This window comes from Bos mutus, chromosome 22 (genome assembly GCF_027580195.1).
Source record: "Bos mutus isolate GX-2022 chromosome 22, NWIPB_WYAK_1.1, whole genome shotgun sequence".
Taxonomy (NCBI): Eukaryota; Metazoa; Chordata; class Mammalia; order Artiodactyla; family Bovidae; genus Bos; species Bos mutus.
In genome coordinates this window covers 14,016,697-14,043,584 of record NC_091638.1, presented here as the reverse complement: position 1 = coordinate 14,043,584, position 26,888 = coordinate 14,016,697, and the positions used below count along the sequence as shown (strand labels likewise).

The window sequence follows — 26,888 nt, the reverse complement described above, 5'->3', positions numbered from 1 at the left end:
ACTTTGTATGTTAACCTTTTAAAATTCATTAAAATGGAATTACCAAAGATAGGCACAATAAAGGACAAAAACAGTGAGGACCTAACAGAAGTAGAAGAGATTAAGAAGAGGTGGCAAGAATACACAGAAGACCTGTAAAAAGCTCTTAATGACCCAGATAACCACGATGGTGCAGTCACTCACCTAGAGCCAGACATCTTGCAGCATGAAATCAAGTGGGCCTTATGAAGCATTGCTATGAAGAAAGCTAGTGGAGGTGATGGAATTCCAGTAAGCTATTTCAAATCCTAAAAGATGATGATGTTAAAGTGTTGCACTCAATATGCCAGCAAATTTGGAAAACTCAGCAGTGGTCACAGGACTGGGAAAGGTCTGCTTTCCTTTGGAAATTGGAATGAAAACTATGTCAAAGAATGTTCAAACTACTGGATAATTGCACTCATTTCACATGCTAGCAAGATTATGCTCAAAATCTTTCAGGCTAGGCTTCAGCAGTATATGAACTAAGAACTTCCAGATGTTCAAGCTGGATTTAGAAAAGGCAGAGAACCAGAGATCAAATTGCCAACATCCAATGGATCATAGAAAAAGCAAGGGAATACCAAAAAATAAAATCTGCTTCATTGACTATGCTAAAGCCTTTGACAGTGTAGATCAAAACAAACTGGAATATTCTTCAAGAGATGGGAATACCAGACCACCTCACCTGCCTCCTGAGAAAGCTGTATGCAGGTCAAGAAGCAACATTTAGAACTGGACATGGAACAAAAACTGGGAAAGGAGTATGTCAAGGCTGTATATTGTCAGTCTGTTTATTTAACTTATATGCAGAATACATCATACGAAATGCTGGGTTGGGTGACTCACAAGCTGGAATCAAGATTGCTGGGAGAAATGTCAACAACCTTAGATATCCAGATGATAACCACTTTGAAGGCAGGAAGTGAAGAGGAACTAAAGAGCCTCTTGATGAGGGTGAAAGAGGAGAGTGAAAAAGCCTGCTTGAAACTCAAGATTCAAAAAACTAAGGTAACAGCATCTGGTCCTATCACTTTATGGCAAATAGATGGGGAAAAAGGGGAAACAGTATCAGACCTCATTTTCTTGGGCTCCAATATCACTGTGGGTGGTAACTGCAGCCATGAAAGTAAAAGACACTCACTCCTTGGAGGAAAAGCTATGACAAACATAGTGCATTAAAAAGCAGAGACATCACTTTGCCAACAAAGGTCCATAGTCAAAGCTATTTCCAGTAGTCGTGTATGGACGTGAGAGCTGGACCATAAAGAAGGCTGAGTGCCAAAGAACTAATGCTTTTGAACTGTGGTGCTGGAAAAGACTCTTGAAGAGTCCCTTGGACTGCAAGGAGAACAATCAATCCTAAAGTAAATCAACCCTGAATACTCATTGGAAGGACTGGTGCTGAAGCTGAACCTCTAATATTTTGGCCATCTGATGTGGAAAGCCAACTTACCTGAGAAAGACCCTGATGCTGGGAAAGACTGAGGGCCAAGAGAAGAAGAGGGCAACAGAGGATGAGACGGTTGGATGGCATCTCTGACTCAATAGACATGAGTTTGAGCAAACTCAGGAAGATAGTGAAGGTCAGGGAAGCCTGGCCTTGCAGTTCATGGGGTTGCAAAGAGTCAGACACGACTTAGTGACTGAAAAACACCCAAAAAAGATACAAGTATTTTACAGAAACTCTTGTTAAATCAGCTGAGCTTTACAAACTCAAGTCTCAAATATAAGGATAAGATAACCATGTCCATCTACCTGCAACGGTAGCTGTCACAAAAGCTAAACAAGGCTATAAGTCATTTTAAAAGGCTAGAGACTGTACGTATGTGGGAAATCTGTGGGAAAATGTTTGCATTACATCCTGAAACTGAAAATTCTGTTTCTCAAAGTTCACAAAATGACTGCCTAATACTTTTATACTAAGGACACTCTTTGCTAACATTCTAGAGACACTTTTATACCCATTTTAAGTGAATTTCAGAGTCTGATAAAGCTGCACAGAAAACATTATTCAATTAAATTTTTAGTGAAAGTTACTAAATTATATGCAAACTATATTTCTATATACATTTAGGATAGTCAGAAAAACATATCACAGAAAGAGTTCACTCATAAGTGCAACAATAAAAAACATAAAAAAGTACATAAAAATCAAATGGAAAGCTGCCTTATTCCTAACTAGAATTTTTTTGTACTGTATAAACAGGCCAGTTTTCTCGTAGTTCATAAAGTCAGCGTATTTCCAACAAAACAATGATTTCTTTAGGAGTGAAAATGATTCCTAAATTCATTTGAAATGGAAGTATGAAGGTAATTAAAAAAAAAAAGACTGAAATAATGATAAAAAAGAACCAATTCTATCAGATACTAAAACTCAATATAAATCAACAGCCACAGCAATTAAACAATGTATATTATTGGCAGCAGGAATGGTTAAGAGACTACAGTAATCAGAAAACATCCAGACATAATGTGGTAATTTAATAAATGTAAAAGGCAATATTTCAACTGTGGGAGACAGCTGGACTATTTGATTAATAATACTAGGAGAAAAGGACATTTTTTCCTTGTAAAAAAAATACTACTTTTAAATCCTTACTTGGCTATATTAAATCTACACAAGACAAATATTTACATTCAAAAAAAAAAAATCAATGAGACAAAATATGGTATACATGAAGGGTGGTATACATGGAAATAAAACTATGGTAAGAAGCCCAATATGGTAAGAAGCATGACTCTGAACTCTGAAATCAAAAAGTAAAGACAGGATTGTATGTGTCTGTTTGTGTGAAAAACTTTAAAATTCCAAGCCCCCCCCCCAAAATAAACAACCATGCATGAAGTACTTTTAAAAATGATATATTGAACACCATAAGTGAAACATGATTATAGGCTAATACCCACAGCACACAAAGAACTGAGGAGAAATCAATAAATATAGCAGAGGAAGGGCAGGAACCACCACTGAAGGAAAAATAAACAGCAAAAAATATACACAAAAGAGCTTAAATTCATTTTTTTTCTGCTTATCAGATTGTTAAGAGCAAAAAGATTAATAATACTGATGATATGGATATATTTAAACTGGCAGAAGGTTTTTGGACAGTAAGTTGGCACTATTCATTAAATATAAGTGTAAACACTCTTTCACATAAAAATACCACTTTATAATAGAAATGTATTCTGCAGAATATTCACAGAAGCATGCCAAAAGGTCTGCACAGTGAAGCATTCATAAAGCTGGAAATTAACCAAATGCTCACTAACAAGGGAGTGAATAATGTATCCATTGGACAGAATGTACATTCATCTACTGAACAAATATTTAAGTACCTTTTATGTTACTAGCATTGCATAACAGTGAATAAGAGTCAGAGTCAAGGTTATAGTCTAGGAAAGCCTGCATTCTATTAGAGAGTTAAGCAACAAAAACAAAACAATTTAAAGACTGAGAACTGCTGTGAAGACAATAAACAAGGTAAGACTAGAGTAACTAGCGAGTGGCTGGTGACTAGTTAAGAAAGAGTGCTGAGAGAGGAAGTGACAGGAATACAGGAGGAGCTAGCCAGGTGAAGATGGGGCAGAACACTCCTATGCAGAAAGCCAGTGCAAAAAAAGGAAAGACCTGTAAAGAAACAGCACTGAAAGGTCCCCTGTGGAATCCTGACAAGAGGTAGGGGCCAGGTCGATAAAAGGTATACTGGGAAGCCAATAGAGTAACTAACACCTATGATTCCAGATTTTTTTTTAAGTTCACTCTAGTGTCTATATTGGAGAAGGCACTGGCGACCCACTCCAGTATTCTTGCCCGGAAAATCCCATGGACGGAGGAGCCTGGTGGGCTGCAGTCCATGGGGCTGCTAAGAGTCGGACACGACTTCACTTTCACGCACTGGAAAAGGAAATGGCAACCCACTCCAGTGTTCTTGCCTGGAGAATTCCAGGGACGGCGGAGCCTGGTGGGTTGCCATCTATGGGGTCACACAGAGTCGGACACGACTGACGTGACTTAGCAGTAGCAGCAGCAGCGTCTATATGGAAAAGAAAAGATCATGAGGGGCAAAAGAAAAGCTGAAAGAAGAGTTAGGAGACTACCGTGAATCGTCCAGGTGAGAGGGATAGAGGATTACTACGAAGCCATTAAAAAAACATAGAAAAAATACAACATGTATCTAATACACAAGCTATTTACATACTTTTAGACAGACTTCTCACACACACTCGCAAAAGAAAATGTTTAGAAATAATATATTGGTATTAGAAATGATACTTTGTCCAAGAAAACAGCTATCATTTAGCACACTATGTTAGCCAAACCCTAAGTATATGTTTCTAAACATAAAAACTAAGGGATCTATAAAATGGACTTTCTGAAAAAGAAATGTGGAAACTACTCAGCCGATCATTAGCACCTCAAGACACAAACTGCTTTTTAAAGAAGACATTATTGAGGTGGATAAACCTAGAACCTATTATAGTGAAGTGAGTCATAAAGAGAAAGATAAATATTGTAGTCTAGCACACATATATAGAATCTAGAAAAATGATGCTGAAGAATTTATTTACAGGGCAGCAATGGAGAAACAGACATAGAGAATAGACTTCTGGACATGGGAAGAGGGGAGGAGAGAGTGAGATGTATGGAAACTTATATTATCATATGTAAGATAGATAGCTGACAGGAATTTGCTTTATGGCTCAAGAAACTCAAATAGGGGCTCTGTATCAACCTAGAGGGGTGGGATGGGGGAGAGATGGGAGAGAGGTTCAAAACGAAGGGGATATATGTGTACCTATGGCTGATTCATGTTAAGGTTGATAGAAAACAACAAAATTCTGTAAAGCAATTGTCTGTCAACAAAAATAAATTTAATTTTTTTAAAAGACATTATTTTTTTATCTTAGGAAAAATAAACATTTTCTAAAAGAAAGGAAATCAAACACAGCAATTTTAAAAATTATTTAGCCAAATGTCATTTTTATTGTATCAATAAATTTCTATTTTTAGTAAATTAATCTGAGTTTTTTCAATTATTCTACTAAAGTGGAGATACTCTAAAAATCAACTTCATCACAAAATAATGTCAGATACTTGATTAAATTATTTACATTACCTTTAAAAGTATCTTTTACAGCTTTAGTGTGTTTCCTTATAGTATCATGTAAACATCTAACTCTGCCCTAGAAATATTTAATAAGGTAGCATAATTAAATGACTAGCAACTTCAGTTCTCAGACAAGTTGTCATCTCACGAACTCTTCCCAGCAATCGCATAAAGTAGGTAACATTCCGCCAACCATCAGATGAAAAAAAATGACTAGCAGCAGTTAATAAGAGTATAGCTAGTAAACTGCTCAGTTAAAACTCAAATCCAGGGGGCTTCCCTAGCAGTCCAGTGGTTAAGAATCCACCACACAAGGCAGGGGACATGGGTTCGATCCCCTGTTGGGGCACTAAGATCCCACATGCCGTGGAGCTACTAAGCCAGTGAGACCATAAGTCTCAACTACTGAGCCCGAATTCTGGAGCCTGCACACTTCGACTAAGACCCAAGGAAGACCAATAAAGAAATAAAACTATTGAGAAAAAAAAAAAAAACCTCAAATTCAAGTTTGTTTAGCTCAGTCACATCCCTTTTCAATCAAATCATGCATCCCATCCCCACCCCAAAAGTTGTAAAAATTAGTATTTAACAATTACTGCTGCAGTTAAGAGCAAGGGTTAACAATTTTTAAATAAAAGTATCATAAGTAAGACTAAAGAACTACAATCTTTGCACAGTAACCACAGCATCACTGCATACTCCATACTTTGTGCCTAGAACAAATGCTGACAAGAAAAATGCAGGATCATCAAATATGACTATATTATACTAAGAAAATGGAAGATTTTACTTCAAGAAAATTTCCAGATGTTAATCTCTAAATTCAGGCTACCAGCAGAGTAAATGGCAAGTACTCAATGGCTTCCATAGGCAATTTGATGCATTGCTTTATATCCCGTAACCTTCCTCTTCTCCAACTTGTTACAAGAGTTTCCCTTCCCCACCATACCAGCACATTGATCTTTAAAAATAAATAAATGAAATTAAAAAAAAAAAAGCAAGCTCAGGAAGTGAACTTTGAGAGGGCCTGGGACTCTTCCATGAGTTTCTCACTGTTTCTAAAATGCTTAGCACAGATCAAGCTCTTACTTAATGGACTGAATATGCTAAAAATAAGAAAAATGTTCTAAAAGTAGGCAGGATAACAACTAAAATGTAAAATAGAGGCTCTAAGCCAACAACAATTATATATAATCTAAGAGACTTAATGCTTTTAGGAACATGAAGGATTCACTTGTGAACAATCTATCTTACCTAGAACAGAAGTCAGCAAACTTTTTCTGTTAAAGGCCAGACAGTGAATACTTTAGGGTTCTGTAGGCCAGAAGCTCTCTGTAGCAACTATTAAACTCTGTTACTGCAGTAAGAAAGCAACCACAGACAATATGCACACTAACAAGCAAGGCTGCTGCTGCTGCTGCTAAGTCGCTTCAGTCGTGTCCGACTCTGTGTGACCCCATGGACTGCAGCCCACCAGGCTTCTCCGTCCATGGGATTCTCCAGGCAAGAACACTGGAGTGGGTTGCCATTTCCTTCTCCATTGCATGAAAGTTGAAAGTGAAAGTGAAGTCGCTCAGTCCTGTCTGACTCTTAGCGACCCCATGGACTGCAGCCCACCAGGCTCCTCTGTCCATGGGATTTTCCAGGCAACAGTACTGGAGTGGGGTGCCAATGCCTTCTCCCAACAAACAAGGCTAGGTTCCAATAAAACTTTATTCATGGAAAGTGCAAATTTGAATTTTGTAAATTTCATGTGTCATGAGATATTATCACCTGAGATATTATCTTTAGGCATTAAAAAGTGTAAAAATCATTCTTAGTTCGCAGGCCCTGAAAGCCAGGTGAGGTGGCAGGCAATAACTGACCAACCCCATTTATTACTTACTTTCACTGAGAACAAACCAGGGGGCAAGTGAGTTTACTTCTGAATTAAACCTAAATGTGAAGAACAGCAGCAGAAAGGGTTTCTAAAAAGTATCTTCAAAAATAAGTATTACTTTAAAAAATGAAACTGGACCAAATGACATGAAAGCCACATCAAGACCATCTGTTTTAGAAAAACCATTTCAGGCCATTAAGAGCAGGAACATGCTAAAACCGAAATACAGTTCAACATATGCATGCATTTTTCTTCAATGTTAGCCACTGTTATTAATTAATGATGGTCATTATTAATATATCACTTAGACCCACATGTTTGGCCAATGGTGACAGTGTCTGAAGAGGATGTGATGATAATACATAAATTATGTGTTACCTAGAATTATTTTTTAACTCTCTAGAAACAATTTCTAGTGCTATCAACATAGACAGAATGATTTATTTTTTCATTTACTTTTCCCCCAATAGTGTGTATTTATTTCTCATTATAAGTTAATAAACATCTTTATACAGAGGAATGTTAAGAATATTACTGTCTTAATAATTCCAACTTTCTATGCCATTTAGTTTAATTTTTCAACAGTTACGCACCTGGTACTTTCAGAAAATGTTCAATGAACATTTTTGAAAACATTAAGAGGTGGGGGTTAGGGAACCAATCTCCACATGGTGGAAAATATGAATATTGTTATCTCTACACCTCAGAAACACAGGAATTGATAAGTGACTCATCCAAAGATGAGACAGAATCAAGGTTCAAACACTAGTCTTTTTTAATTCCACATATTGTGATCTCTAATCTGACAGAAACTTTTCCTCACATTTTATTCAAAAATCTGTAAAATCAAAATATAGGCACTATATTTACTGGCGGAAAAAAGTTTTTAAGTTGATGCATGTGATTCAAACCCGTGTTCTTCAAAGTCACCTGTATTATGTATGTTCATACCAAATGTGTTTCCTAAAGCATTTTTAAACAATGTACCACAGAGATAAAAATGTAGACGTAAGCATACAGATCAAATAAATTCCTTATAGCGAGCTGACTTTGATACAAATACTGTAACTTTTGTTTTTTATTATTTTTATTATTGTTTGATATATATTTCTGCTAATTCTTTTACCTTTTGACTCTTTTAATTAATTGCCTCATATATTGAATATTCACTGGAAGGACTGATGCTGAAGATGAAGCTCTAATACTTTGGGGCAAGAACCAAGCCATCAGAGGGGACCCTGATTCTGAGAAAGATTGAGGGCAAGAGGAGAAGGGGGTGACAGAGAATGAGATGGTGGGATGGCATCACTGACTTAATGGGCATGACTTTGAGCAAACTCAGGGAGAAAAGTGAAGGACAGGGAAGCCTTCACTATGAACTGTGCTGCAGTTCATGGGGTCACAAAGAGTCAGGCACGACTTGGCGACTGAACAACAACATACACCAAATACAACCTTTTTAAAAATATTTTATTTCATTTATAGCTTTTACAAATTGTATGTTGGTCTTATCCCTCATCTTATTTTTGTCTGCAAATTCTAACATCTGGTTTATTTCAGCATTCTTTTTTCCTCTTGATCTTTAGTGATTTTTTTCCCCCTTAATTTTTCACATGTCTAGTAACTACAGATTGTATATTATATATCTGATATTGTGTATTGGATATATTGTGGAAACTCTGGTTTCTGGAGTCTTCTTTTAAACATTCTTTAAGGCAGTCAAATCATCTTAATTTTATAGAGCTTGGTTTCACACATTATTAGAAGTGATCTATCTCAGATTTTACCCTTAGACTTAGGGTGAATTACCTTAATCCTGGGAAACATCTTTAGTCCTCAAGTGTGATTGTTCTCTGGTTTCAAATGAAAAGCATGAAGTATTTACCAAGACCCCCTAATTTGGCAGGATTCAAACTCCAAACTCTTCTTCACAGTGAGGGTGGAAGCTGAAATCTCTGCTCATACTTCTCAGTGTTCCATGTACTGCTTTAAAATGAGCTCCTTGGAATCGCCCCCACTCCACACACACACAAGTTTACACACAGATTCTGAAGCTTCCCTTTGGGACTGCCTTCACTCTCAATCTACCTATCCCTACCCTCAATTTCCAGCCATCCTGGCAACCCTGAGCGCCATCGTCTGATACCACATGAGCCCTAGACCTCACTAGAAATGCTGGTCGTAGCTCTCACCAGGGAAGCCTTAGAAACACGGATGGCACCGAGTGAGCGTGTCCTTCTTTCATGGTCACGTCTCCTCAAAATTCCGTCTTCTTTTGACCATTCTCCGGTACCTTCAAACAGCTATTTTTATATTTTCTCCCAAAGTTTCTAATTTTTTTCTTCTAGTTTTATTGATATAACTGATACATACTGTGTAAGATACACAGTATGATTTCATTTACACACATCATGAAAGGATTATTACAGTATATTTAGCAAACATCCATCACCTCATATATAGATACAGAATTAATAGAAAAAAATTTCTTCTGGTGATGAGAACCTAGGATTTACTCTCTTAACAACTTCCATATATAACATACAGCAGAGTTAATCATGTCGTACATTACATCCCCAGCACTTATTTATAACTGCAAGTCAGTACCTTTTTTAACTGCCTTCATCCAATTTCCCTCTTTAAAATTGTTTTTTTAACCAAAAAGATCTCCAGTCTTGCTTGCAGAACCGTTTAAACTGGTCCTCCCAAAGGTTCTAACCTGGAACTTTAAAAAACACAGATTACCTGGCTCCAGCCCCATGGTTTTCTATCAGTTGGGCTGGAAAGGACGCTGCGCTGTATCACTTTTTAAGTGCCATATATGTTGCCAATGCTGCTACTCCCAGAGCAAAGAGCTACAGATAGAGACAAACTATGATTCAACTCCATGTGTAACAGTAACCCAAGCTAAAAAAAAAACCCGCAAAAACAAAACATAAACCTGACTCCACAGAGTAACCCTAGCAGCAGTTCCTTGAGAACCATCTATTCATTAAGACAGCACATACTCTGACTTAATCTTTAGCCAACTTTTGCCCCCCACCATGCACAGCAACAGCATGGCACTCTTCCAAGCAGAAGGACCTCCTGCTGCCTTCGACAGCCTTACCATAATATTAGGTCGCCTAATTATGAGGTTTTCATACATTTAGGAAGAAGAGAATATTATATAGAAGAATAAGCTAGGAAGCATTTACTTTCAATATGTTACTCTGATACCTCAATACAAAGAACTTCAAGGAACTCTAAACTGCTGTTCTATTGTGAGTCCAAAAATATACTGGTGAGTGAGTCAAAACCTGGAGCTATATACAAATGCCCAATCGGTATATTATGTTCTTTGTCTTCTCAATTTACCAAATTGTGAGGTTAAGAGATTTTCTGTCCCACAAGAAATCTTTTCCATAATTCTTTCGTTTACTCAATAGTTCTAGCATACAGCAATACCAATAGCATAAATGCAGTGAATGGAGAGATTTCATATATTCAACAAATTTGTTATGCAACTGCTATATGCCAAGAAGAATAACAGATTCTGAGGATACAGCAGCGATATAAAACAGACATCGTCCTTACATTCTTGACAGACACACAGACAACTGAATAAACAATTACAAGGAGTGTAACAAGTGTGTAACAAGTGTAACAAGTATGTAACCTGTAACAATCACAAGTGTGTAGCTGAGTGACAAGTGGGAGAAGGCAATGGAAACCACACTGGGACAAGCGAAGGCCCTGCGTGAGGAGCAGCCACAGGCTTCTGTGGCGGCCTTCAAGGGAGCCTTCAAGCTGAGACCTAAAGATGTACAGGAGCCAGCACATAAGGAGCAGAGCAGGAACATTCCAGAAATCAGAAATAACGTGCACAATTCCAGAATTGTTAGGACTATCTTTTAAGACCACAGTAGTTTGATAATAGTGGGAAAGAGTAATTACAATGAGATGAGGTTGAAAGTAGCCAGACCATGTAGAACTTTTCAGCCCTTAAAAAAAAAAAAAGGATTTCTTATTCTAAATGCCATTGGAAATCCATGAAGGGTTATAAAGCAAGTGAATAACAAGATCGTATTTGAGTTTTTCAAAACTGACCTTGGCTATAATGAAAAAAACTGAAAGGTTAACAGAAAAAAGGTAAACCAGTAAAGCAATGCCCAGTGACAGATGGTGGCTTAGGCTAGGCTACCACTGGGCACAAACAGTAGCTAGATTAGAGAAATACTTTGGAGACAGAAAAAAGAGGCTCTACTGATGGACTGACTGCAGTAGATGAGAGGAATTAAAGATGACTCCTAATAAACAAGATGAAAAGACAATCCTCAGAAAGAAAGAAAATATTTGCAAACAAAGCCAACTGACAAAGGATTAATCTCCAAAATACACAAACAGGTCATGTAGCTCAATAAAAAAAAACAAAAAAAAACAGGGCTTCCTTGGTGGCTCAGTGGTAAATAATCTCCCTGTCAATGCAAGAGACGTGTGTCCGATCCCTAGTCCAGGAATATCTCATATGCCATGAAGCAACTAAGCCCATGTGTTACAACTACTGAGCCTGTTCTCAAGAGCCTGAGAGACACAACTATTAAAGCTTATGTGCCCTAAAGCCCACGCTCCACAACAAGAGAAACCCCAGCAATGAGAAGTCCACATGCAGCAACAAAGACCCAGCACAAGCAAAAACAAGCAAAAAGGTTAAATTTAAAATTATATATATAAACAATCAAAAAGTGAGCAAAAGACCTAAATAGACATTTCTCCAAAGAAGACATACAGATGGCCAAGAAGTGAATGGAAAGATGCTTGACATCACGAATGATTAGAGAAATGCAAATAAAAACTACAAGGAGGTATTCACCTCACACCAGTCAGAATGGCCATCATCAAAAAGGCTACCAACACTGAAGAGGGTGTGGAGACAAGGGAACCATGCTGCACTGTTGGTGGGAATGGAAACTGACATAGGCACCATGGAGAACAGTATGGTGGTCCCTTTAAAAACTAAAAAACACAACCAACATATGACTCCAACAATCCCACTCCTGGGCATATACCCTGAAAAAATATTTACACTAGTCAGGACATGCAAACAACCCAAATGGCCAATGACAGATTAATGGAGAAAGAAGATGTGTTACATATATGCAGTGGAATATGACTCAGCCACTGAAAGGAATGCAATAGTCATTTGTAGAGATGTAGATGAACCTAGAGTCTGTCATACAGAGGGAAGTCAGAAAATCAATACTGTACATTAACACATAAATGTGTAATCTACAAAAAAGGTACAGATGAACCTATTTCCAAGGCAGGAATAGAGGTGCAGACATAAGAGAACGGAAGTGTGAACACAGGGACGAAAGGGGAGAGTGAGACGAATTGGGAGACTAGGACTGACATATATACATAGCACCATGTGTAAAACACATGTTGCTGTTTAGTCTCTAAGCCATGTCTCTTTGTGACCCCCGTGGACTGTAGCTCACCATGCTCCTCTGTCCAAGGCATTTCCCAGGCAAAAATACTGAACTGGGTTGCTATTTTCTTCTCCAGGGCATCTTTCCAAACTGGGAATTGAACTCAGGTCTCCTACATTGGCAAGCAGATTCTTTACCACTAAGTCACCAGGGAAGCCCGTAAAATAGCAAGCTAGTGGGAATCTGCTATAAAGCACAAAAAGCTTGGCTTGGTGCTAGCTCTGTGATGACCTAGAAGGAAGAGATGAGGGGTTTGAAGGAAGTTGGGGGAGAGGAGATATATTCATACATATAGCTGATCCACTTCACTGTACAGGAGACACTAACACAACATTGTAAAGCAATTACATTCCAATAAAAAAAGACAAATGTACCCCAACGTTCACTGCAGCACTATTTACAATAGCCAGGACATGGAAACAACCAAAATGTCCATCGACAGATGAATGGATAAAGAAGTTGTGGTACATTTATACAGTAGAATATTACTTAGCCATAAAAATGAAAAAAATTGGGAAATTTGTAGAGAAGAGGATGGACCTAGGAGTCTAACATACAGAGTGAAGCAAGTCAGGAAGAAAAAAACAAATGCTATATTTTAATGCATATATGTGGCACCTAGAAAAATGGTACAGACTGCAGAGCAGGAATAGACACACCCATGTAGATAATGAACATGTAGACACAGGGGGTTGGGGGTGGGATGAAAAAAAAATTACTCCTAGGTATGTGGATTGCGCAATTAGGCTGTGATACTTCCTGAGCTTGGAGTATGTGAGAAAAAATAGCCATTAGTCACACACGGCTATTTAAATTTTTATTAAAATTTAGCTCAGTCACATTACCACATTTCAAGTGCTCAAGAGTCACATGTAGCTGGTGGCTACCATATCAACCTCACAGATGTAGAACATTTCCATTATCACAGAAAGTTCTACTGGACACTCCTGTTCCAAAGGCAAGTTCAAAAACAAAAATGCACCAAATGCTAAAGTGACCCAGCAAGACTAAAGGTAAAAAGTATCTCTTTCATTGGTCAACATGGAGGTCCAATAATGAGTTCAGCAAAAGGAGGTTCACTGATAATAAAAGCCAAACACAAACTGAAATAGGAGATGAAAGATGAAGACCATATCCACAGGATATGTCTTTCAGAGTGTGAAAGGGAGCAGAGAAATTAAAGGGGCATTAGCTGCAAAGAAACAAAAGTCATCCAATTCCAGAATATTCACCTATTCAACCAATATTTATTAGCATCTAGAACTTCCACACACTGTTCTGAGTACCAGGCATACAAACCAGAACAAGACTGTGAAAGGAGAAAAGAAGCAAGTAAACACAGGTTACTTCAGAATATGATGAAGTGCAACAAACCAAGTAAAAGAAGATGGTAAAGTGAAAATGCGTGAACTGGGAAGAACTCAATCTAATGGGAGCCATAAATGACAGGAAGGAACCACCTCTGCAAAGATGGAAAATACTTATGTGCTACTGGGAAAGATCCAAAGTGAGGTGAAAAGATTTAAAAGTCATTCACTCAACACATATTCACTAATCAACTAGTGTACATTATGATTCTAGGCACTGGGAAGAAAGCAAAAAGTGAGGAAATAGACAATAATCCCTGTCTTTCTAGAGCTTATGTTCTAGGAGGTTAAAAAAAAAAAAAAGGAGGAAAAAAATGGTAAAATATCTATGATGTTAGACAGTGTTGAAGGCTAAAGTAAAACAAGCAAGAAAGGAGGTAGGAAATTAATGAAGAACTGGGTTTACAGAGCCGGCACCTCCAAAGCATTCCTCCAACCTAGCTCTTCTGTGCCCAGTGCTACCTGACCTAAGTCACCACCACCTGTGTCACCGGCATGACTGCTGTAGTTATTTTCCTGGTTTCCACTCCTTTCTTAAATCCTTTCAGTTTTATTTCTTTGATGAGTGACAGGAGGAAAGAAGTAGGTGATAGAGAGAATAGTCTAAACACACAGGAGAGTGTGCTTTTACAGAATGAGACCATAAGCCCCTGGAGGTTTTTGAACAGAAAAGTTCTATGATCATTGCTTTAAAAGGATTATTCTGGTCACTGTGTTGAGATTACATTTAAAGGGAACAAATGTAAGCAGGAAGACCAGTTAGAAGACCTCTTCAGTAACCCTAGGATGGCATGGCTATGAAATGGCATAGTAAGAAATGGCTGAATTTTGCATCTATATTAGAAGAACAGACAATTTTCAGACAGGGTACAGTGACAGAAAGACAGTCAAGAACGGCAAGGTTTTTGGTGTAACTAAAAAGGTGCATTTTAGGACATACTAAGACAAGCAGCCTTAGGAGAAATTGGGAGCTCAGTTTTAGATATATTACATTTGAGATGCTTCTTAAGACATCCAAAATGTTGGGGGAAACGTTGGCTATCATGACCTATAGTTCAGGGCAGAAACTCAGGCTAAGGATATTAAATCTGGAAACCGTCAGCAAACAGGTTAAATACTATGTTTAAAGCTATGAGACTCGAGTGTATTTCAACAATGAAAAACGAGAGATCCAAGTGCTAAAGTTTCAGCCATTCCAATGTACAGATGAGACATAACATAAAAAGCAAAGAGTAAGGAGGAACCACCAGTAAGGCAGGGAAAAAACCTGCTATCAGATGTGGTGGCCTTGAAGCCAAGCGAAATGTGTCTCAAGCAACTGTGCCAAGTGCTACTGAGAGGTCAAGTGCGATGAGGATTAGAGATTTATACTGTAGTGGTCACTGGGAGAAGTTGAAAAGGGGTGAGAGTGTATCCAAGCAATTGTTTCAAGGTGTCTTATTCAAAAGAGAAGCAGACTGGGTGCATGAAAGGGGAAACAAGAAGAAAAGATTTTTTTAAAACGGGGACAAAGATCATGCAAACTCACAGAAGGAAAAATCAAGGATGCAAGAGAAGGTAGAAAGAGTTAAATTCTTGAGAGCAAGAGGGCATGGGATCTAGTATAGAAGTGAGCTGGTTGTCCTCATCTCTGAACACTACAGTTTGTCCATAAATGACAGAGAAGGTGAATGGCACAGTCATAGATGTGAGAGCATACAGGAAATCTTCCAATTATTCGACATGCTTTGTGAAACAGAAAGCAAGGGAGACATATGGGGAGGAAGTATTGGGAGGTTTGAGACGGAAAAGACACAGTCATAAGGAAAGATGAACTCAGAGACCAAAGACCACTGGGCATGAAGTCAGGGAGAGACAAGGTTGTTGAGAGTTGAGTAGAAGTGAGGGTGAGGGATACCGAAAAGCTTTGACAGAGTGAAGTTATCTGTCACTGAAGAGCTGTTGGAATTAGGGTGGCTGAATCAGACAGAAAAATAAGGTTACTGGAGGAGAGGAAACCAAGGAACTAAGAGGTCAGAATATTGGAGGCATCCTCTGTATCAATGTTACTCAAAGTACCAGACCACAACACCCTATGGAGCTTGTGTCAGATTATATAAACCAACACACTGCTTCTTTCATCAAAAAAATTTTGGTACCAAAAAAAAAAGTCAGGTGAACTAAACACTGAACTTAGTGACATAGTCGAGTTACTTTCTGGCACAAACTACTTACTGCAATTCATACTGTAACAGTTCTCAGAGCGTGGGACATTTTGAGTAGCACTTGTCTACACAAACGTTGGTATCACCAAGAATTATAACAGAAATAAAGATGACAGTAAGCCAGGAGACAAGTGTTCAAGGAAGTAGGGGAATGAACCAGGAAAGTTGGTAATGACTAAGATAACGAAAGTAGCAGGTGGTAATAATTTGATGGCATGAGAGTCAAAGCTGAAAGTTTTGGAAAAGAATGGTCAAGAAGTGACAATGAGGAACAAAGAGGACACTTCCTCCACCTTCTGGTTCACCAATAAAAGGTGCACAGGAAGAGCAAACACTCACCACCTGAGAGAGCTGCAAGGTCAGTAGCATTATGGGGAGAAGCTAGGCTATAGCTGGAGCAAGAAAAAGTAAACATTCTCAGAAAAGACTGACAATAAAAAGGATGTGCTGAAGACTATGAGTTCTAGACAATGAATGGATTCCAAGAGATGATAAAATGTGGGAAATGGAGAGCCAAAACAGCAATGGGATCCAAACCTGGGAAGATAAGGGTAATACATACAGAACAGAAGCATAACTAAAGGAACCAAGTCCTAAAAAAGTCATGTGTCAGGACTGGCCTCTGACTAGAATATAACGCTTCATTATAACGATGGACCCTCCATGCAGACTGATAATAAAAGGCGAAGCAATTCCTGCTTACTTAGTTTCTCGTGGGGGAATGGGGGTTAGTTTGAGGAGCAAAGAAAAGGTTAAACAGTCTTCCTATCTTCGCACTTTGAAGAGAAATGTAGTATGATCTGGTGTATAATGGCAATAAGGAGAAGCCTAAGGCCCTTCAGCATACAGTCAGGGCATTCTTCAAGCATGATTCAAGAATGTAAGTATTCTTACAAAAGAAAATATCTATTTCAGTATTTTAATTATCATTACTCTGCCTTATGAATGACTCCCAGATTTCTCATCTCCTAATCTAGCCTCTTTTCATTCTATGGGGAATAGACTGGCTGGCACTCTGATTTAGGACCTATGAAAAAATGACAGCAGAATTAAGGCAGAAAATAGTGACCTAGGGACAACTATTATATATAACATGAATTTTACCTTGTAAATGGATCACAGAGGACATTTATAACTAAAAGTCAGAACAATATAAACCTCATTTCATATCATGTGGCTTTTCCAACTAAACGAACTCTAAATGAAACAACTTTAAAATAAAGTGAAGTACCAGAAAGACTAAATTTATGAATGTATCTAGAGAGTAGTACATCAACTTACTATGTTCCCTATGTAACATTTATTGTCTACTTTCCCTTGTGGCTCAGCTGGTAAAGAATCCACCTGCAATGTGGGAAATCTGGGTTCAATTCCTAGGTTGGGAAGATCCCCTGGAGAAGGGAAAGGCTACCCACCCAGTATTGGGGCCTGGAGAATTCCATGGATTATATACGCAAAAAGTAGGACAAGACTGAGCGACTTCCACTTTGTATCTAAATGAACTGTTGAATATAAAGTAATGTTTGACATTGCTACATTCTTTCAGTGGCTCAGAAAGATTTTAAGTGTCTACCTCAGCACTTCTACACAACAGAAAGGATACCACTTAGAAACATCCAGAGTTAACTGGATTGAGAAATGTTTCCAAGAAACCCGTGTTCCTCAGGTACACCCGTCATTCATCTAATACACAGATAACTCCAAAGACGTACTCACTCACTACACCCTTCTCTGCAAACCACTGAATTATACTTCAGGGTTGGGGGTAGGGGGGAGGCTTTTACAACAGCCACCCCTCCATGAAGCAAATGAAAATCATTAAGATCACCGTCAAATTGCATTTAAGAAAGTTTGCAGTAAATCTAACTTCTCACATTTTTATACAGATAACGTACAATAAAGTATGAAAAAATACATGTCAAGTATTTCAGTCATCATAAACCTGTTCAGAGCAACTTAGCAGGCACCCTGTAGCACGTGCACATCTTTTACTTCCAAGTCAGATCAGCTGCCAGCATGAAAGACAAGATTTACCACAGCTATCACCTGTGTGCCATGTGGACTGATGAACTTCAAATTAAACAGGTTAAAAATATCTCCCCAACCCCCAGATTTTTTAACTAACACACCTGTTAAATCAGTTAACAGGAAAATCAGTCCAGCAACAAGAGAGTTATGAAATTACAAGCAAAACAATGGGAATATTAATGAAGAAATAGATGGAAGTAAATAGGGGAGCAAATTGGCATTGCTATGAAGCAGCTTCACCTTAACAGCATCCATCCATATATCACACTTTTCAAACTATCTGGGGGTTGGGGACTCTTCAACAAGTTCAAAAGAAATCAGAGGCCGCAAATTTCTGGACTGTTACAAGAGAAACTTTACAGTGGCTCTGTAAAGTTATATGGGGATTGTGGAACAGGCCAAGGGGTGAGCACCTGGGACAAACGTGTTCTGAAAAGTCCACTGCTCAGTTTGGCTTGCATTCTATACCATATCATATAAACACAACTGCAGTCAGCAGCACTATTTTCAGATGATACTTTTTAAAACCAATGTTGGCTTATGGTTTGTATTTTCAGTACAAACATAGTAGGCCACTTAAACATGTAATCTAAAGACTAAATATACAACTTTTCAAACTCTGGAAATGAAGAATCTTGCCCTAGCAGCAAAAGACTTTACCAATATCTATTTGACTGCCTGCCTAAATTTATTCTGACCAGGGGATGGAATGGATTGGGAGATTGGGACTGCACTGCTGCTGCTGCTAAGTCGCTTCAGTCGTGTCTGAATCTGTGCGATGCCATAGACGGCAGCCCACCAGGCTCCCCCGTCCCTGGGATTCTCCAGGCAAGAACACTGGAGTGGGTTGCCATTTCCTTCTCCAATGCATGAAAGTGGAAAGTGAAGTCTCTCAGTCATGTCCGACTCTTAGCGACCCCATTGACTGCAGCCTACCAGGCTCCTCCATCCATGGGATTTTCCAGGCAAGAGTACTGGAGTGGGGTGCCATTGCCTTCTCCTACTATGTACAAAATAGATAATACTACTATGTATAGAATGGATAACTAATGAGAACAGACTATACAGCTCAGGGAGCTCTACTTAATGCTCTGTGGTGACCTAAATGGGAAAGAAATCCAAAAACAGAGGGGATATACGTGTACGTACGGCTGATTCACTCCACGGTACACAACACGGTATAGCAACTATACTCATAAAAAGTTTTTAAATATATTCTGATCAAATAGGAGTAAGCTATTACTTTAAAAAAAAAAAACTAACATTCAATTAATTTTTCATTATCTAAACTTTGTTTTTCAGTTTTAAATCTAGTCTGAAAAATAGATTATCACAGAAATGCAGACTTTAGCTGAAAACCAGGATGTGATTTAAAGACATCAATAAAACTTCAGGCTGATATGACTATTTACAGACAGCCAGAATTTGTCCAGCATTTTAAGCACCTTCAATGTTAAGTTTTAAGACCAAGAAAACACTTTAAAAACTATACTTAAGATGATCAAGTGATGAACAAGTTTGTTCTTTCTCCTCTTTTTCCTTGATCCAATCCATCTTAATTCTTAAGCTTTTTAAGTGCAGGTTTCACAGAGTTAATGATATGAACCTGCTTTAAGTTCCTAATCTGTTTATATAGTCAATTGATACAAGGCATTCTTAAAATGCCAAATATGAACCTAATGGTTTATCAAATCTTTATTTACTAAGTTATGAAAGTAAAAATGTTACTCAGTTGTGTCAATATGTATATATAGAGACAAAGATACAGAATTGTACTACTTCAGTCACTTAATAGAATCATCATTAAAAAAACAAACACTGTACTCCAAATGGTTCACTGCAGATGTCACAAACTGGCAGATCCTGCCAATAGGTGTATTTAATTTGTGTTAAAATGTCTTAAAACATGAATTTCACCTACCAACATGTGCAAATCATGTGTGTGCTACATTGCTTCAGTAGTGTCAGACTCTTTGTGACCCTATGGACTTTAGCCAACCAGTCTCCTCTGTCCATGGGATTCTCCAGGCAAGAATAACGGAGTGGGTTACCATTTCCTCCTCCAGGAGATCTTCCCAACTCAGGGATCAAACCCACAGCTTGTGCAACTCCTGCATCCCAGGCAGATTCTTTACTGCTGAGCCACCAAGCCCCATTGGTGCAAATCATGAGATGCACATTAATCCATATTTCCTGCTTCTCTTAGAAGAAAGAAAAAATTCAGATGATGTGGAAACCTAAACTGCTTTCCACACAATGGCTGCAGCTAAAGATTGGCTTAGATGGGACATATGTTCTCTTAATTTGTTGTAGTTCACAGGGGCCCAGTGAGCCCATACCTGCTTGGAGATACTGAGTAGCTACTCCCACTGGGATGCAAGATCAATCCTATATGGTTTGTGACAGAGATCTTAGTCACTTATATTGTTTGTCAAATTGTTGCATGAAGATAAGTGGCCGATTTCAAGAGATAAATTAGGTCCCTAACAGGCAGAACTTTTTTAAAGATGTACACAGTTTTCAAGAGAACTTTCAAATCTACTCTGTTCTCATAAAAATCTTTGAAACTGGAACACAAGCTATTTGACCTTGATTTAGTAAATGATGAAAATAATAGTTACGGACTTGGACATTACTTATTCCATACATGATCCTTTATGAAGGATCACAACACATTCTGAAATATAAAACAGCTGAGGCATTCTTGCCTTATGTTTTTAAAAAGATACAACAATAATACATTATTTAAATAGTCGAAAATCATCATCAATGTTTCCACAAAATTATACTAAATTTCAGAGCAAAATGGAGCAGTAAGTGATATGGTCATTTTCCCTCCCTACTCAATTAACTTTTAAACTTCATTTCAACCACCTATTTATGGAAAACATACAAAGGTAAAAACATTTTTTCTAAGCTGAGCATTTTCCATAAAAATGACCATTTGACTTCTAAAAGCTATTTTTAAATGGGTTTTATTCCTGTTATTAATCAGAATCTGATTTGAAATAAGCATTTTCATAAAATAATGCTACTAGCAGAAATAGCAAGAACTGTACACAGGAGTGTGGAGGAGTTTTTATTGGAGAATTTAAAGGTCAAAATATGGGAACAGTGCATCAAAGCACTATACAAATGTATACTCTACACAAATGCCTGCAGTCACTAGGCATTATACTCTGGAGTTCACATAAGTTGACTCAACCAGCTTTGTTGATAACCAATTCTTAACAGACATAATATTCTTTGTTGATAACCAATTCTTAACAGACATAATATTCTTTGTTGATAACCAATTCTTAACAGACATAATATTGAAAATGTAACCAAGTTGAAGACTTACTTCAGTTTTATTGTATAAGAAATTTTAGACAAATTGATAATTCACTTTTTTGTTAACTTTATCTGAGAATCTTAGTTTCTAAAATTCATTAATATGGCTCAGTTTTAGGATCTAGGTGTAAGTGTGGTCACTCAGCCATGTCTGACTCTTTTTGACCCTATGGGTTGCAGCGCGCCAGGCTCCTCTGTCCATGGGATTCTCCAGGCGAGAGCACTGGAGTGGATAGCCATTCTCTTCTACAGGGTATCTTTCCAACCCAAGCACTGAACCTGGGTCTCCTGCATCGCAGGTGGATTCTTTACCATCTGAGCCATCAGGGAAGCCCAGACACTAGGATGTTTAGATTAAGTTTTTGGTTTATAATTATATTTAAGCAGAACTTCCTACAAAAAGTGACAGAATTTAACTCCTGATTTAACTTTGACCTTTCTCCTGCAAATAATGGCTGAAATGACATGTTCTAAAGCCAATCTTTTAACTAACAATAATAATATGAACATCCTATTCTAGAATTGAAAAGTTTTCTTGACTGATGCTTTCTCACCAAAACTATTCATAAATATATTTCACACAAATTTTATGGGGGGGAAAAAAAATCACCAGCATTACATTATATCCACTGGAGGGCACTCAATGTGACCAAAGCATGCAATGAAAACATGCCCTGACGCTATTGTCACTCAGCTGCATCAGGTTTGAGGAGACTTTGAGGCTGGAGAATAGTATCTTTTAAAAGAAAAGATGCTCACAATTAGCAAGATAGTTAATCTCTAAAAAGGGTTGCTAACATGACTGATTCTTTTATAAGAGCTTCTTTTTCCTTAGGGAGCAGATTTAAATACATGCTTCAGGGATACAGGGTTCAGGCCTCAACAGAAGTATCTAGATTTCAAACCTGGTCAAGCTCAGACTTGCATACAACACAAAAGCAGCATTCTTAAGTAAACAGAGGAAATAAAGAACTTTCTCCAGAGTTTAAGTGATTAAGAACTACACAAGGTAACTCCTACTCATTTTCAAGCAATACAACAAATCACATATTTTCCTTTCCTGGAACTTACAAAATATATATTTATTTTAGCCCATTAGCCTGGTTATCTATCAAGACACAATTAGAACAGTATTACATAAACAATAATCTGTTAAAAGAATGAAGACTGATTTTGCAAATCAGTCTTCTCTCAATGAGGGTCCAAGAGGCAAAAGATACAAGCTCTGGACTAACACAAGTAGCTACTAGTCTATGTTTTACTACTTACTTTTAAGATACAAAAATGCTTTTACTCAAACTGTTTCAACAAAAGATATCATATTCCCAACAAAAAGAGAGCTACAAGAATACAGCTAAGTTAATACAACTAGTGTTTTCACAACCAAAGTCACAAGTCAACATGCAGCACGAAAGAGTTGTTATTACTTTTTATTACAAGTTTGTCCTGCTCTAAAAGCATTCATCCTTTCTGCCCTGGGCTGGCAATCAAGCATGCTTCCAACCAAGCTCAAAGTACATACTTAAAATTTACCACCTACTCCTCTGCAGTTATTATCAGCAACTAGTAAACCATAAAAGAGAAACAAAATCTCATTATAACTGGATGCTGTATTGTTTCATTTCAATAACACAAAAGTTTCATTTGGCTGAAGATACTACAAACAACCTATCTCTGGGATTTTAATTTCACTGCTACTTACAAGAATAAAAGAGTGAGATTCAAATTTTTGAATTCTCCATGTCCCTAGTTTCAACAATACTTACACTCTTTCCACTCCTCCCAACAATGAAACAGGCTGTCTGCATATAGCTTTCGCAAGAACCAAATCTCAAAACACTCTTAGAGAAATTAGCCTACTTCAGGTTTTCTCTTCCTATTTGGGGAGTGGAGGAGGGAAGTGTATATGAAAAGAAAAATATACAACTTCATTTATATGGATAATTTTATTCCATTTATCACTAGTAACAGTAAGAAGCTCAATCTGGTTTCAGTTTTAATATTGGAATCTACATAATTATCTTGGTAAAGAATATGTTTAAAAAGAAAACTTCTGGACACTTACTGTCACTTGAACACTACTAAATGTTTTACTTTTTTTAAGTCACCTTTTAAAATTTGGTTTTTCTTGAAAGCAATTTTAAATGACTGCTCTAGCTTCTGGGAAAATCAGCCCAGAACTCCGCAAGGACTCTAAGTTACATGCTATACTAACTAAACTTTGCAGCACAGTTTTTTAATTTCCCCCTCAAGGACTTCAGACTTGAATAGTCTCAGCATTCCTTTAATCCTATAGAATAGTCTCCTGGAAGTTTTTCAAGTTACTGTTGCAATCACTTTAGGGCCTTGTACATGGCCTTCAGAACAAAGACTAGGTCAAAGTAATGAATATTGGACGCAAATTAATCAAATTTCATGAAAAGATATTCGCAAACAAAATGTAGCAGCCGCCTTAGTTCAGACCGAAAAAAATGCCTCCCAAACAAAAGTTTGTCACTAATCTAAGCAGATATTAAACAGAAACATTAACAAACAAAAAAAAAGTCAAGCTATGTCCAGTATCTCTTAAGACAACACGTTAACAGGAAGATAGCCGAAGGTACTGAATGTACACCAAGAGACAGAATGAAACGGCTTCCCAAGTTCCAGACAAAACACTTATAACTTAGCCATCTGAAAAACAGCAGCCCAGACTTTATCAAAGGCGAGCCGTCTCTTCAAGCTGCTGTCTAGTCTAAGCCACCACTATTCACGACACAAAGCTCTCGTTTCACTAAAACCACTCCTCGATTTCCTTTTGCCGACCTCTGCATACCAGCAGACCAGTCTCCCTTCATTCACCACTCACAAACCCGGGGTGGGGGTGGGGGGAGACCACAGATGTCTGGAAGATACAAAGTAGGAGACAATGTTCCCTCCAACACCGAAAAGAAAACGAAGCAAACAGCTACACCCGACTGGCAAAGCTTTCAAGTTTAGTGGACTCAGGAAAAGGCTGTGAAAAGCGAACTTTGAAAGTCTCAGTTCCAAGTCCTCTCTCCAGACAAAACACGGAACGAAGTTGCAACGCTTGAATTTCCTGCGGGCCATTTCGTAGCGAAGGGAAAATTCACCCCGCTGGAAAGTGCTCTCAAAATCAAGCTTAGTTGCCGTGAAACTATTTGAATAAAGAATCTCCAGGAACACAATTCTCGAAGCAGTCGCAGGCTGAGTCCTATGGGTCACTTGATAAGAGACAGTAAGCCAGCCGCCCTCGCCCTTATTTTTCCCAGGACCTCCCTAGCACGCCTGCTTTCACTCACCTGCACCGTACAAGAAAATGTAGGTGCAAGATATGTATTTTTATCTGTGCAAATCCTCCTGGCGCATCGCACCTTCTGCACTAACAGTTTGGATCCTCTAAGGTTTAAAGTTGCTCCGATTTAAACGAGCGCACTCACACCGGCAGGCCATTAAAAATCACTAACCTCTTATTAACCCTCGAAAAAATTTGTCCTTAAGCACGAAAGAAGGAACCTGGAGATAGGACCTCACGTGGCGTCCCAGGCCCAGCGCCCGCACCCCAACTCCCCGCGGAGGCCGGGAAGGCGGAGTCCCCAGTCCCCACCCCGCCCCCCACCCCGGCCCCGGCGCATCCCGAGGCGCAGGGTCCCTCCCCCAAACTCAGCCGCGGCCTGAGCCCGGGACGGAAACCACAGCCCCCTCCACCCACCCGCCCACCCCGCTGGCCACCCGACCTCTCGGACGCGCCCTCGCGGCGCCCCCTCCCCAAAAGCGGCACCCCCACGGCCCCCGAAGGAGCCGCGCGACCGGAACCGGGCCCGGCCGCCGCCCTCCGCCCCCCGGGCGCGGTCCGCCTCTGCCGGCGACCCCAGCCCACACGCCCCTCCCCGCTCCCCACCCCGGGGCCTCGGGCTGCGCCGGGTCCGGCTCCCAGCCGCCGCCGGGACCGCGCTCCCGCGACGAAGTTTGGTTCCGAAGCGGGAACGGGAGCAGCCCCAGACGGGTAAGGAAAGGAGCGCCCAAGCACCTCAGGGGAACAGGTTCCTCCCGCGGCGGGAGTCCGACCGTCCTCGGCCTGCGTTGGCGGCTTGACGGGGACCGGAGCTGCTCCTCGGACCTTGCTCCGTCTCCGCCTCCCCTCGCTCTTCGCTCTCGGGGCCGGGCTAGCGCGGCTGCCACAGACCGAGAGGCTTAAAATGGCGCCGCACAAGGAGCTCTTATAAGTCGCGCAGGATTCAGTGTATCCTGCCGCCAGCGGCGCAGCGCGGAGCGTTCCGCCGCGCGGGGACAAGGGGCGGGGCGCGGGCGCGCGGCGGAAAGTAGTCCCCGCACCGCGGAGCCGCCCGCCGCCGCCGCCGCCGCCGCCGCCGTCCGCCAGCCCGGGGCAGGGGCGGGGCGCCCGCGCTCTGCGGGCGCTCTCCCAGGTTGAGGCTGGCGCTGCCCCGCCGCGCGGGACTGGAGGGCGGCCCGCCAGGGCGCGGTAGTCCGAGTCAGGGAGGCGCGGGTCTCCGCGAGCCGGGGTGGGCTGGAGGGAGGGCGACACCGGTATTCTCCACTGTCCCAAGCCCGACGCCCCGGCCTCGCGCACTCCCCGGGCCATGAGAACAGATGCGGGGCTGGCAGCGCGCTGCCGGCTACCCGCGGGAGGCGGCATCGGGACCCCGGCCCTGCAGGGCAGGCGGCACACGTCCCGGGAGGGTGAAAGTTCAGGGCCAGGGTGGCGGCGGCGATGCCGGAGCTGAGGTCTGGGCCCACCCGCTCTGGACTCTGCCGGGCGCCGCCGCCGCCGTGCTCCCGGTCAGGGGACCCCGGCGCGTTCGTGCTTCCGCTGCCGTTGCAGTCTGGGCCCCAAGCTCTCTGCAGGACTTGGCTGGCAGCCGAGCCGCACATCACCTCAGAGCCCCCCACGGTCCGGATCGTGGATCTCGCATCCCTACCGGCTGTTCATCTTGAATCTGGGAATGAAGCACCCGGCCGAGCCGCCGGCTTTCCCCGCTCGTGAAGGCTGCGAACTCTCGTTAGAATAGGCGCCTAGCCCGCAATTCAACAAGTCCTTAGGAGTCCCTAACTGAACAAATGACTGATAGGCATGGACGAGCTTCACAACCCTGCCAACTAGGTTAATTCTTAGTTTCCATTTTTAACTGGTTCCACTTTGCTACTAAGTATCAGTATTTGGGGGGGGGGGTGGATTTTTCTTTCATTCTAAGTTCATTTCTAGGGTATTACTTATTTGAGAAATCCACGTTCGTTGTTTATGTAAAGAGCTATCCATTAGGCAGCTTCTAATTTTTTAAAACTCATTTTCTATCCTTCAAAAAATTTTCTCATTCGTTTGAATAGGCTGGAGTTGGGTCTTCTTTTCCCTTGGAAATGTCTCCATTGTAATCAGCAGGTTTGGTGTTTGTCAAAGCTGAAACAATTATGATCGATTCACTTTCTCTAGTCTATTGTTAGATGCTTATTTTTCCTCC

The 26,888-nt window shown here is 40.1% G+C and overlaps 1 protein-coding gene across 4 annotated transcripts in view; it reads right to left on the bottom strand.

The window, feature by feature from the left end:
• Positions 1-25,592, bottom strand: part of CTNNB1 (catenin beta 1) — a 47,605-nt gene extending 22,013 nt beyond the window's left edge. For all 4 annotated transcript variants that reach the window (XM_070359563.1, XM_070359560.1, XM_070359561.1 and 1 more), the window contains exon 1: positions 25,442-25,592. The gene's annotated coding sequence lies outside the window, so the exon portion shown is untranslated. The remainder of the gene's footprint in view (positions 1-25,441) is intronic.
• Between the last annotated feature and the right edge of the window lie 1,296 nt (positions 25,593-26,888).